Genomic DNA, 14,125 nt, shown 5'->3' with positions numbered 1-14,125 from the left:
GGCCCTACACTTTCGCCATGGTTAGCTAGATCCTGTGATTTTCAGTGTGGGTGACATCATGGATTTTCCAAAGGAGAATTTTTACATATCAGATAACAAATGCTTACATGCATGCCTGAAACTTTTCTCTGTTCTCCAAAAAAAACCCATGCTAACAATCATTAATTTCTTGCCTGGAAATGCAGGCATTATGTACAGATATACAAGACATGTGTAGGTGTTCCTGCAATGGATTTTACACTTTGTAGAGAACAATGTCTCTGATGTCAGAAATACCCCAAATTTGCATTGTTGAAAGCTTAGTATGAAGAGTTTGATGGGCAAGAAATCCAACCAAAATATCTGCTAATCACCACCATTCTGGTTTCTTTACTTTCAAATAAAGAAGTAATGTAATTTAAGTTGCATATTTTACATAACAACATCCCTTGGTTTTGCACTGTATTTAGTATAAAGTCTTTTCGGTAGTACACTTTTTTTTTTCAATTTAGTAAAGGATGTTTACTGATGTAAATTAAAACAATTCTGAAATATAAACTATAAACATTGACACACTGAAATCACTGACAGTTTCCTTATCAAACTGAAAATCTCTCCCCTTTAAAGAAGTGACCAGCACAACTCAAAAGCCCACTTGTTTTATTGACTACTTTATTCCCAGGTGTACTAGTCTGGGACATGTAAAAACATCCATTTAAATTTTAATACAAAGATATGGACTGTATTCCTCAGAGAAGCAATCATTCAAATTCACTTTCTTGAATTATTTATATGGAATATATCAGTAAACACTAAGAAGACATGCAACACAAACCCTATTGTGGCATGGTAAGCAGAATACTTGAATGTTTGTGAAAATATTTCACCAATACTACAGTTTGTGACAGGGAAAAATATTAGCAACAAAAACCAAGCACTGATAAAAACTGATCAGAATGCAAGACAGCCACGTCACTGAGTATAGTTAGGATTGATTTAAGAGCAGTTTAATAACTGAAGCAAATTTGTTAAGAATAACGTTAATGAAAAGAGAGATACCAAAAGGAGAGAGTGAAATAAAACCCAAGGGAAACAAGTGATGCACAATACAGTTGCTCACCTGAGAACCAATCAGCCTCTCCTGAGCAGCGATCAGCCAATTCCTCCCAGTTTATACCCTGAGCATGACAGTCCATGATATGGAATATCCCTCTGGCCAGCTGCCCTGGCTATGCTCCCTCCCTGCTCCTTGTGCAGCTCCTCACTGGCAGAGCATGGGAAACTGAAAAGTCCTTGACTTAGGGTAAGCACTACTTAGCAACAACTAAACACTGTGTTATCAGCATAATTTTCATACTAAATCCAAAACACAGCTCTGTACCAGCTGCTAAGTTTAAAACTAACCCTATCCTAGCCAAAACCAGGACACCCTTCATGTACCTTAACTTCATCATCTGAATTCTTTAAAAGCAACTTCTGACTGACCTTAAATTTTAAAACTCCTAGGTTTGCTATTTCCAGGTTGTTACATTAATTACCTACCAAGTCAGAAGAACTACATTCAAATTTCTCAGTGTTTTCTTCACTAAAAGAAATATTGAAATAAATGAAACCTGAGGAGACTCTGGTACAAGGAAATACCACAACATATTTTTGCTGATTCATCACAAGTCTATAAAGGCTTTTTTCTTTCTTTAAATAATACAGCTGAACAAACTAAAAATCAAAAAAAACACCACTGGAATTTAATTTATGCTTACGAGACAAGTAGTACATAATTCAAAAATCTCCTCCAAGTGAGAGTCATGGAACTGTTCCCAATGTTTAAAACATCTCGGTAACAATTTTAGGAAAAAAATTTTAGGATTTAAAAAGTGAAAATTGGAAGAGAAAAGTTGAGGAGTTACTCATCCTTCCTACTATTTTACATCAATGACTAAACAAGCAAATTTTTCCACAGGGCCACTAAAATTTAAAACCATTTTTTTAATGACTAAATGATCACATTGAATAATATTTTGATTGTATAAGTGACTAATTATAAACATATTGAAACTAGGAGGCGTAAAAAAAAAGAGAGAAAAAAAATTGACCCCAACAAAAGTAGAAGATAAACTGTTCAGATAAAAAGATTTCTAGACAGTGGGTAGTATTTTGAAATTGGTGAATTTTAAAAATATATGCTATTTGAATATTAAAAGCATTAAAAGAAGGCTGAATCACCAAAGCTGATGACTGATAGTCTTTAATAAATGGAGAAAAGCAATCTGGGACAGAAAGCACTGGCTTTTATAGGTATATCTGTGTAATTTATGGTAAGTTCTCTGTAACAAAGCACATTAGGCTGTCCACTAGATAAATCACTCTGATGGAAGGATTAATCGATCACTCAAACAATTCTTTCCATATTGCTCACCATTATTTCTACATATCCACTGAAACTCCTTCAAAATCTGGAGCATCATAGATTAAACATTCTGGGGACAATCTCTGTCTTCCAAAGCATGCATCTGCCATCTTCCCCAAGAAAGCCAGCTCCAGAAGTGCATCACTCAATATGAGCTCCACATAGACCTCCCCACAACCAGCACCACAAGTATCTCCACCCATATCAACAGAGGTGAAGGTCTTTGACTATTACCTGCCATGTGTTCTTCCTCTTTCCTTTCCCTCACATGGGGCAACCTCTAAATTCTGCCTAACAATTAACTTTTGTTGGCAATAAACTACAGGGATTTTTTGTGTTTAATTGTTGGATTTAATTAATCTCTCCATATTTAGGTGCTCTAGGGGTGATTACACTACAGGAAAGCAAAGCTGAAAAGCGTAATTTACAACTGGGGAAGAATCCTGATGATCCATTATTTCCTGGGGCAGAAATTCCTACTTCATGCTCGGAAATAAGTCTTTGAAGAAATGTTCTTTAGTCTTGTGACAAAAATGTTCCACAGCCTTAGAGGAAAAGATTTGTTAACTGCTGTCCTCATTCAAATGCTTTGCGCAATTTTAAAATAAACTGGGAACAGGGCACTGGAATTCCTTATAAATAACTTGTGAAAATATGAACCTAATTTAATCAATAGAAAATCTGTACAGAGAATAAAGATCAGGTTAGCAGGCAGGTTAAAGGATTTCATAGGAGAAGTTCATGCTAGATTGTTTTCTATTATGTGGAATTTTTTTTTTTTTTCCCCCCCTAGGGAGAGAGCTGTATGGAGAAGTTGATTAAATTATTGCAGTCCTGGGATATGAATAGCTGGCACTATGTCACTCTCCACTGGGATAGTGTGGAGCCTTCTAGACAACTACAAATGGTTTTGTATTTCTTCATTAGCTTTACTATAAAAGAGTTCAGCGATAGTGAGATACCAAATGGGTTATCAAAATAAGGCAGCCCCTCACCTATAAGAATGCATATCTGCACCTGAAGTAAACTATGTGGTGGCAGCAGCATCTCAAAGCACAATTCCCCTATTCACCCAGAAAATTCCTGACCCATTCAAATTCATCTCCAAGAAGACAATAACTTCTGGGTTTGTGAAGGATCAGTGAGCATTGCCATTTGCGTGTTCCTAGAATTTGCTCTGATGGTGTCCATACTGACACTAGAGATGTGGATGCACAAGCAGAGCCCGAGTAAGGCAGTTTTACTGAAACAAAGCCAGAAGGGAAGATCCAAGTTGGCTCAGCACCACAAGCATCAGAGCAGGCTCTGCACCTCTGCCTGACCTCCTGCACACATGTCCAAGGGATGCTGAATGCCAGGATGTCACAGGTCCACAGCTCTCAATACCAGAAACTATTGCTTAAAGGTGGCTTGGCCTCACATCCTTCTACAGCATAAACACACCTTATCAGTCTCTTATCACACCTTATCAGTCTCTTTTAAAATCATTAAATACTTCCCTGTAGTTCATATACTGCCATTGAGTAAACTGAGACAGAGAACTGGCATTTGCAGAACTACTCTCTAGAGGTCTATTCAGGGAGAGAAGTGCATTTTCTGACTGAGGGTCCTTCATTTGTTTGTTTGACTGTCCATCCCACCCAGCCAGACATACCAACTTAAAGACTTTAACACATTGCCCCATCTTTCAGATGGGAAAACCCTACATCTTCATGGTTAACTGCGCTGATTTTTTTTCAGGGGAGTATGAGAAGACAACAGTGAAATTTATGTCCTCCATCTACTGACTCAGTATATTACTTACTTCAGAATGCTTTGTAGGTAAGAAGTGCCAATATTCCCATGGAATTTTTAACAACTAAAAATTGGTATTTGATTGCATTTTTAATTGACAAAGTTACATAATTACAGTTTTAAACAACTTAAGTTTGCGTTCATTTTCCATGGTGTTCAGTTTTCAATACGAAAGTTCACTTTTGTTAATTAGAGTTTCCCAGTGTTTTTCCCATCTTAAAGGGAAGAAGAAAAAAAGTAGATCCTGTCTCCTTTTTCCCTTGGGAATCCTTTGTCTGAGCTAGCTTATACTATGCTTGCATTTTAAATACACTTTTTCTCTTGAGAGAGGCTGTGCATTTCTGTTATCTTTTTCTAGCAGGTTTTTCTCTGGAATTCTACCTAATTATTTTCTCTCTTTAAATGTTGCAATTAATTTTCCTCAGATTTAGGTTATGTTTTTACACAGTAGTCCTTGACACTGAAATTATTGCTATTGTATGTATGATTTTCTATAGATAGGACAAGAGTAGGACTGGCAGAACACATGAAGCTTTCAGAAACAAGCCTTTGTTCAAGACTGAGAACAGATGCAGGAAACTTCAAGCTAAGTGAAGGCTAAGACTGATTTTAACTTATGCTACAGTGTTACATAGTTCAAGGGAAAAGGGTAGCTGTTCTCCTATTGCAGGTCTGGAATGCACAAATATATCCCTTCAGGATTTGGTTTTGGTTTTGCCTGCTTTGTCTATAGACTGCTAAATATATGCTGGGGGGACACTGGCGGGACTTTGCCCCTCCTGACATCTTGAGGGCAACAGCACAGCCTGTCTTCACCAGCCTGTGAAGACAAATGTCCAAATTTGTCACATTCCAGTTCCTTTTGCCTATACTACTGATAAACTTGGGGACAACCTGCTTAGATACAGTAATAAACTATGCCCAAATATACCTGAAAAGAGACACAGGATAAACACATGGAAAGTATTATTTTACTCCAGCGGGCAACTTGCCTTAAAAGTGCATTTGTTGGATAAAAAAAACCTGAACCTGCTTAGTAAGACTTTCACTTGAAATTTGAAACAATTTCCCCTGACTTTGCTGAATGTTGACGCTTGTGTTTCCTCATCCTCTGCAATTCCCCTGGGGATCCACAGGATTTTGCCCAAGGGAGTTTTAATCCTACCCACAAATTGTAGTCAAGAGCCAAACAACTACTAAATAATCTTCATATTGGAACACTTTTACAGTGTAGGTCAGCCTTTTTCTGCTATTACTCCATTTGTCATAAACTAAAAATCATCTATATGCTTACTTCTGAATCATAAACATCATTATTCAAACAAATAATCATTTTTTGTGCAATTCAATTTTACCATAGTTTTTAAAAGCAAAACATACACAATGTTTTATATATTTCCTTCCATTTTCTTTCAAAATAAGTAAACAAATACATCTAGTGAGGAATGAAAACATTTAGTCTATTTTGAATATATTTTTAAGCCTTACATCAAAAAGGCTTATATATTAGAATACGGTAACTAATGAAAAGCCAGAAATCAAAGACGGTAATAAAGTGAAGCAAGTAGAATAAATACACAAACACAAAAAGAAACTCAATGATTCATTGTTGTTTCTGTGCTTAAATTGTTGAAGAATTCCTTGTCAATTACAAAAAAAAAAAAAGTATAATAAAACGGATGGCAACCAGATAACACTACATTTGTGCTTCTATATGAGAAATAATTACATGATTCAATCTTCTGGACTCCACTCCCACACAGAACAGAAGCACCACGTAAGAGCACTACACTCCTGGTAATACTAATTAGAGATGTACTACCTCCATGAATTTATATTCTTAACTTGAATAGCAGCACCATTAATTGCAAACAATTGCAAACCTGTATCTATTACACTATTTCGCATCTATAGAAGCCTTTCTGCCTTCAACCTGAAATCCTTTTTATTGGTTTTGTTGGTTTCTCAGCCAAAGCACTGGGATGAACACACTGCACTTGATGCATTGCAAGTCAGATGTTCATATTCTTCTTTCCTTTGCTTCAAACTTTATGATTCTAAAACTTAACTTTTAGAACATACCTGTATAACTACCTTAAGCCAACTGAAGGTCTACTCACTGAAACAAAGGTGTCTCAAATAGAAATGTCTAAAATTTGTTTTACACTGTTTAAAAATTGGCCCTGTAGAACTTCCATATGATCCTAAAAATGGCAAAATTACCTACAATATTTATGCTCAGCTTTGTATTACTAAAGAGAAACTATGAAAGAAACCTTGTAAGTTATGAATAGGCACAAGCTTGTTAAGTCACATTTCATCTTTCATTGGTTTTCAACCTTTTTACCCTGTATTTGCTTTATAAAGCTCAGTTGGTACTTAGCAACTACTGTAATAGTTCTTCCATGTACTTGTACAAAGTCATCACTAAAGGTCTAGATGCTTTATGAGAAGGCTGCATATGAAACATTTATATTACCGAGCGTGAAGTCCATTGAAATCTTGCAAGACAGAATATGAAAACAATTTTTTAAAAGCAGGTTTTTTAGGGGTTAAGAATTATTTTCTGTTCTACCATTCTGATTCAATCCATGAAAGTTTTCAAATGAAGAGATTTTCCAAAGTCCCTTGTGTGCTCTACTCTTACCACCAGGCAGAGGATGTACTTCTAAAACATTTCCCAGGAGCCACCCATGTAAAACTCACTTTCATTAATTGTAGAATGTGTGAATTTAAAAAACAGCTATGTTAATAGAAATCATAGAATGGCTTGGGTTGGAAGGGTCCTTGAAGATTATCTAGTTTCAACACCCCTGCCAAGGGCAGGGACACCTTTCAGTAGACCAGATTTCATAGAGACCCATCTAACCTGCCCTTGAACACTTCCAGGGATGGGGTATCTACAACTTTTCTGGGCAGCGCCCAGAGCCTCACCAGTTCCAGTGCCTCACAGTAAAGAATATCTGTTTAACTTTACTAAGTGATTTGTTAATTATGAGTCATTCCTTTCACATGCCCTGCATTAAAATATGCACAATTGAATCCTTCTACATATGAAATAAGTCTAAAAGGGTCTGATCTACTTTTACCCTCTTTGTATCACAAGGATATCACAGCTATGTAATCTGTAAGTCACTTGGTTTACTAATGTCATCCAATTTTGGTATAGCTCACGTCATTTAAAAAAAAAAGAGAGCAAAAATATTCTATTTAAATTTGTTATTTAAAACCATTCCATAAGAAGTTCTTTTTCCAAAGGTTGCATTTTAAATGATAAAGTTAGACTTCCTCACGAAACAGAAGTTTTATATTCTGAGAACCTTCACCAAAGATTGGCTAAAGCCTCATAAACCCTCCAACTTCAAAAATATAAAATTAACTTAAAATAAACTTGCTTATATGTTCCAATGGATATTCACGGAACTGATTTTGCTGCACCCCAGTAACTTTCATAATTAAAAGGTTTTACTTATACTTGCAGTAAACCAAAATAGCCCCTCTGTTTTCTCATTCGAGGCATGCCATATAACATGGGGTGTTTTACCCAAGAAAAAATTACTATTAGCTACAAGAAGAAAAATCAAACAAACAAAAATCACCACAGAGAAAGATTATTCACTCTCAGGTGATGTGCATCTATACAAATCTGTGATTCAGGATTTGAGGTACTATTGTTTACACTTAGCTGCTTAGACTGGACAGGCAGAAATCCCAGAGTTAAAATGAACTGGGCAATTGGAATTATGCAGCCTGGGGAATCTATTGCTTTTCTGACCCAAATTACAGTGTCTGCACTCTGACATTCAGTGTCTAAATCCACTTCATTTTTCTGCTCATTCTTTACAACCTGGCTAGACCAATGGAACAGGTGAAAAATGTCAAGTAATAACAACATAATTAGTAGTTATATGCTTGCATTATAAAAGAAGAAACTGAGATAAGGGTTATGCACTGGAGGGGAAGAATGCCATCCAGGGGGACTTTGAAAGGCTTATGAGGTGGGTCCATGCAAACCTCATCAAGTTCAACAAGATCAAGTGCAAGGTCCCAAACCTTGGTCAGGGCAGTTTCAAGCACAAATACAGGCTGGACAGAGAATGGATTGAGAGTAGCCCTGGGGAGGAAGACTTGGGGTTTTCATGGACAAGAAGCATGACATGACCCAACAGTGTGCACCTGCAGCCCAGAAAGCCAGCTGTATCCTGGGCTGCATCCAAAGCAGCACAGCCAGCAGGGCAAGGGACGGGATTCTGCCCCTCTGCTCTACTCTGGTGAGACCCCACCTGGAGTGCCGCATCCTCTTCTGAAGCCCCAGACATGGACATGGACCTACTGCAGTGAGTCCAGAGAAGGGACACAAGACGATTAGAGGGCTGGAGTCCCTCTTCTATGAGGACAGAGAAAGTTGGGGTTGTTGGTTGGAGAAGAGGAGATCATGAAGCAGCCTCCCGGTAACCACAGGGATCCTACAAGAAAGACGACTTTTTACAAGCACAGGTAGTGATAGGACAAGGGGAACTTGAAACTGACAGAGGGTGGGTTTAGATTAGATATTAGGAAGAAATTCCTTACAATGTGAGTGGTGAAGCACTGGAACAGGTCGCCCAGAGAGGTGATGGATGACTCAGCCCCAGAAATATTCAAGGTCAGGTTGGATGGGGCTTTGAGCAGCTTGGTCTAGTGGAAGGTGTCCTTAACGATGGTTGGGGGTGGGGGTTGGGGTTTGAAACCACATGGCCTATAAGGTCCTTTCCAACCCATACTGTTGTATGATTCTGTGGCTATATCACAAACAGGACAATGGTACAGACCAGCCTTCTTTTAAGTACAAGGACTAGAAAATAAGAAAAAGAGAAATATCCCAATTTACAGAAGGGAAGTGAAGAACTGAAATTCCTAAAAATTAATATAGACCTACTGGTGAATTTTAACAAAAGACTAGATTTCAGCTGACATTAATTATTGCATTTCAAAGTCACTAGATACACTGAAACATTTGTTCTTAAATAATTTGCTCACTATCACACAGGAAGCATGTGTGGAAAAGTCAGGAACTGAACTGAGATTTGTAACTGAATATATTTAAACACATAAACAGTGCTAATTTATGCAAGTCAACAAAACAGTTGTACTTCCTAACAGCTTTATTTTTGTCTATCATATCAATTTGGAAGTGGCAAATTTAAGTCTAAATGCCTAAAAAATATACTTAATAACTTAAAATAAAGTTATAGATTATAAAAATTATCACTGATATCTAATTAAGCAAGCCATAGAATTTTAATTAAAATTCCCTCTCATGTACAGCTAGCTTTAGTTAATACACCATTAATTAAAACATGATGTAGTTCAAAGGAAGTAGATACTTCTGATGAAACCTTGTCACTTACAGATTTAACTACATAAACACAATAATAACACCATTCCAGAAATATGGGGCTCTTTTTAAATTACTTGAGGTTTATACTGTGGTTTGCTTCAGGGTCCTGGTTTTCCAGTCTCCCATGCTGGGAACCTGGTTAGAAAACATCATGACTCCTATCCAGTTCCAGCAGCACCACTCCTCCTTCTCAGAGCTGGACCAGCACAAGCCAAGCTTCATCCAAAATGGTACTGGGAGGAGGTGCCCAGGGCTGAGCCTACACCCCAGGGACCAGAAACACACCTAATCTATCCACTTGTTTGTCCCAGTAAAAGCATCCTAAAAAAAAGGAAAATGGGGATTCTGAACAGTGTGCCAAAGCCAAATACAGGTCACCTTGTCCTGAATCTCAACTACTGTGCTGTCTTTCCCCATGAGGGAAGAAAAGGTATGTACCCAAAGAAGAGTAAAGAGAAATTATGAAAAAGCTGAAACTGCTTGGAATACCGAACTGCAAAATGCCAAATCCTCTGCTTTCAGAAGCGAAGGAGTACTCAGCGCATTTAGCCTTTTTCAGATTATGGCCTTCTCAGATACACAAAACAAAAGATTATTCAAGAGATTATTAGAGATGTTTAACGTTTGCTAGCAAGGTTCCCAGGCACAAACTGCATCACTAGATTTAGCTTAGACTTCTTAACTTGGCACAACTAAAATAAGCAAATTATTTCTTTTGGCATCTTAGAAGAATTAAAAACGTAGACTTAGCATACCTAAAAAATTCACTGTAAAATATACTGTCGTAAATATATGTACACCATATGTTTGTGTTTCCTATTTTCATTTTTATTCAAGATAAGTTTACCTAACATAACTGTTATCCTGTCCTTGTTAGTATTTTAGTAAACTACCTATGATACCGGTGAAATTATGAACATACATATTTCTATATAGATACATCAGAATTTTCTGATGAAAATAAGTAACATTTCACGTTCTTTTGCATATTTCATCCCTATTTTAATTACTCACAAAATGTATCTAGTCTATTTAATAACAGATATCACAAATATCACAAATAAAAGCAGCAGATCTCCTACAATAGTGTTGCTTAATTAATTACTAAGCTCAAGTTAGCACAGATAACAGACAAGATAAATACTTCCACTGATTATTTGTGAACCAAAAAGATTACTCTATGATATTTCTATTTTGGTATGTATGCAGTATTCCTTTGCTTTATGGCCTTAAAATCTATACATATGAAATAAAATGTTCCAGTAAACAGTTATTAATAAAAACTGCATATTCTTTTTCTGCCAAAAATTCAAGGGGAGAATTCTTCAGAGTCATAATTTCAGATAATACTGTATTTGTCAATGTTAAAAATTTTGGTTGTACTAAGTATTCCTGAATAGTCAGAGCAGTTACTGTACTAGCATTTTCAAAATACTCAAAAAGCCCCAAAATACTTTACTGAAAATAGCAGACTTGCTTGCTTTGCAGAGTTGGCAGGGTTATGCATACTTTTCCAATCTATCAAATGTTGCAAAAACACATGTCTTCTCTTTTATGGGACAGCACGATTGCTCCATTTGTGGTAAATTTGTCCTGAGACACAGAATTTTCCAAAGAACATTGCATTACAATGGCCCACATCAAGACATCTGCTTTAAAAACTCTCCAGTGATTTCTACGGAGAATAGGCTTAAAAAATAAATGGAACAACATGTCCCAAAGTACTTTTTTTACCTAGCTTAAATACTTTTCATGAAAAAATGTTCTGAAAAATTTAGAAAGCTGTAGCATTACCACTAAGTTATGCCTTTAATATTCATCTATTCCCAAATGGGTGAGAAGGGTTCATGGACTGACAGTAACACGTGGGAAAGAGCTCCACAGCTGCAGAGCAGGTAATGATCCCCACGATGCAGGGGTTGCATGGGGAGTCTCAGCTTTCCCAGGAGACAAGTCCTGCTGGCTCCCTTCCCCTCCACTCACTACCCCACCACTAACACCCTGTGCTGCCGTGGCAGCAGCAGAACAGCCAACAGCATCATCCATGTCAGAAAAAGTAAGCAGGCATGGAGCCACAGTCCTAGAGAAGCCAGAAGGCCATGAGCAAAAAGTTTGGGATCTGACAGTCTAATATTACCCTCACATTTGACCAGTGCCATCATAGCCCTTACAGAAGATACACTGCAAACAGTACAGATGACACAGCCACACAAAGGCCCATGGACTGGGGGAGGGAGTGGACCTTTCTTTTAGTCTGTGTCAACACTGTGAACAAATTTTATCACACCAAATACCTTAGATGCACTTCACCAGCTCTACAGAACATTGAGAAAGGAAAAAATACTGTCATGTCTTGTTATTGTCTACTCTCTTTTAAGACTATTTCTCTGACACAAAGTGCAACTATAAATTTTAATGCTGCAAAAACACCAAGACCTTCCTTCTTTAGTTACTTTTGAAAATGAGATCTCTGTAAAACGCCAAAGTATGCATAAAGTTCAGATTTCTGATTATATAAAAAATTACTTTATATAAAGAAGCATACTATCCTTATTTACACTGCACAAGAGCTGTTACTTTAGAACAGATATACAGAGGAACCTGCCCAGAAATTCCCTGGTGAAGTCATCTGAAACCCCTTTCCAAAGAACAATAACCTTCTGCATCAGTAGAGCTCCATATTGTCTCATGTCTGACTGACAAATAGAACAAAAGTTCCTATGAACTTCATTAAACAGCTGTTATCTAATAATTCCAATCTTTTCATAGCACAACCAATGCTCTTAGATTACTAGTATTTGTTAGTCAAATTTTATAGATATAAATAGGTATTCTAAAATACCCAAGATGTATATTGAATCTAACTCCCACCCTCCACACAGCACAATTAGGATGTCACTGGCTTTTGCAATACCACTTCACATGGGTGATCTGGGTTTGGGACTGGTCTGGCTTGGGTTTGTTTGAATATGAATGATGTAAGGCAGAATTTCTTTTTCATATTTAGAATGGCTTTAGTCATGCAGATGATATGCCTGTCAAAATAGGTCCAAACTGGAATACTAGCAATAAAAAAAAAAAGACATGCAACACATCACTAAAAATTTCTAACTTGATATGGAATCACAGTAATTGCCACATCAACATCAAGACACATCCTTTTTTCCCTTGCCAAAGAACCTTTTATGCCCTTGACACCTTCCAGACATGAAGGCCTCCAATTTATCCTTGATCCCAAGTGTGCTTCCTTCTTCTGAGCACCACTTCACATCTCTCTGACTGGATGTTACTCACTAACCTCAAGAGTTTGTTTGTTCCTCTTGGGCTCTGAGATTCACTAGGGGCTTAGTTCATGCCCTCAAACATTCCTTGCTCTACCCATTCCAAAGCCATAGCACGTTGCCTCGAGCACAGACTGTGAGCTGCCCTGGCTCCTCTCACCCTTCGGGAGGAATGTGACCTTCTTGAATCTTCCACCTCCCATTCTCACATTCTTGTGATTCAAGAGGACCCATCAAGCACAAGAGGACCCATCAGCAGATGTAGTTTTCCTTCTCTGCCTGAGCAAGACGTGATCACTAGGTTTCCATTCAGGTCAACAGGTTTTTAAAAAACCCAATGGCATTTCCAGAATCTCTCTCAAACACACAACCATTTACCACTGTGTTTTAACCTATCAAGAAGCTGGTCCTAAACATCTCTCTCACACATACACACACAAAAGGGGGAAAAAATATGACAGATTTTATTTGCTTGTGTCTGGTTATTCCTACCAACTTTTCCTTCTGCTTTGCTCTGGCAGTCAATCTGTTATCTTCTCTTACAACCATCCTTAGCAGTAGCACTTTGGGTGTCTAAAGAAGCAATTCTCAGAGTGTAATTTATACAAATACTACAGTCTATTCCTTCATTTGAAAAGCAAAGACTTAACCAACTCTAAGCAACTTTGCCTAGGAGCTTCTCACTTTTACACACTGCTAAATTTTAGCCACAGCACTTAATAAATAGGAAAGAAGAATGACTCTTCACATATCACTAACTGCTGTAATCACCCAAAGTAGGAAAGTAAATATTTTTATATGGAAATACAGCCAATCCACACTGAAAGAAAATGCAAATCAAGTGTGACTGTGCATAAGACAATCCGGGCAGTGTAAAAGGATACCAGCAAACTCACTATCCCCCTGTATCAGGTCTGTACTAACCAAAACAGATGTCTGCAGAAAAAAAAAAAAAAAAAAGACACAATTAAGTCAAACACATAAAAGCATCCTCAAGTTTTACTGGAATTCCATTTCAGAAGAGTGGGTGGGGAAAAAGCTCTCACTGACTCTGCAAGTAATTATTTAGGGGAAAAAAATATTGCAATGCTTTCTCTTTTCCCCCTTCATTTCCTATACATGCCAATTTCCCCCAATCTTGGGACACACACACACCCCCCAAAAGCCAAACAAACCAACCCCATCAAAACCAAACAACAATGACAAAAACAAAACAAACCAACCAGACAAAAAACAAAACAAAACAAAACCAACAAACAAAAAAACCCCACAAAATAGCTGACT

At 37.4% G+C, this 14,125-nt stretch overlaps 1 protein-coding gene across 9 annotated transcripts in view; it reads right to left on the bottom strand.

The window, feature by feature from the left end:
- DGKB (diacylglycerol kinase beta) overlaps positions 1-14,125 on the bottom strand; it is a 381,223-nt gene that overhangs the window by 308,256 nt on the left and 58,842 nt on the right. Inside the window, exons 1-2 of one of the 9 annotated variants that reach the window (XM_010399087.4) lie at positions 8,753-8,971; positions 8,464-8,646 (exon numbers count right to left, since the gene is read on the bottom strand). The exons of 7 other annotated variants lie outside the window; for them this stretch is intronic. The gene's annotated coding sequence lies outside the window, so the exon portion shown is untranslated. Of the gene's footprint in view, positions 1-1,099; positions 1,163-8,463; positions 8,647-8,752; positions 8,972-14,125 lie in introns of those variants that run through there. One more of the 9 variants, XM_019285805.3, reaches the window with a different exon arrangement.

Source organism: Corvus cornix, chromosome 2 (genome assembly GCF_000738735.6).
Source record: "Corvus cornix cornix isolate S_Up_H32 chromosome 2, ASM73873v5, whole genome shotgun sequence".
NCBI classification, from domain to species: Eukaryota; Metazoa; Chordata; class Aves; order Passeriformes; family Corvidae; genus Corvus; species Corvus cornix.
This window is presented reverse-complemented; position numbering and strand designations above follow the sequence as displayed.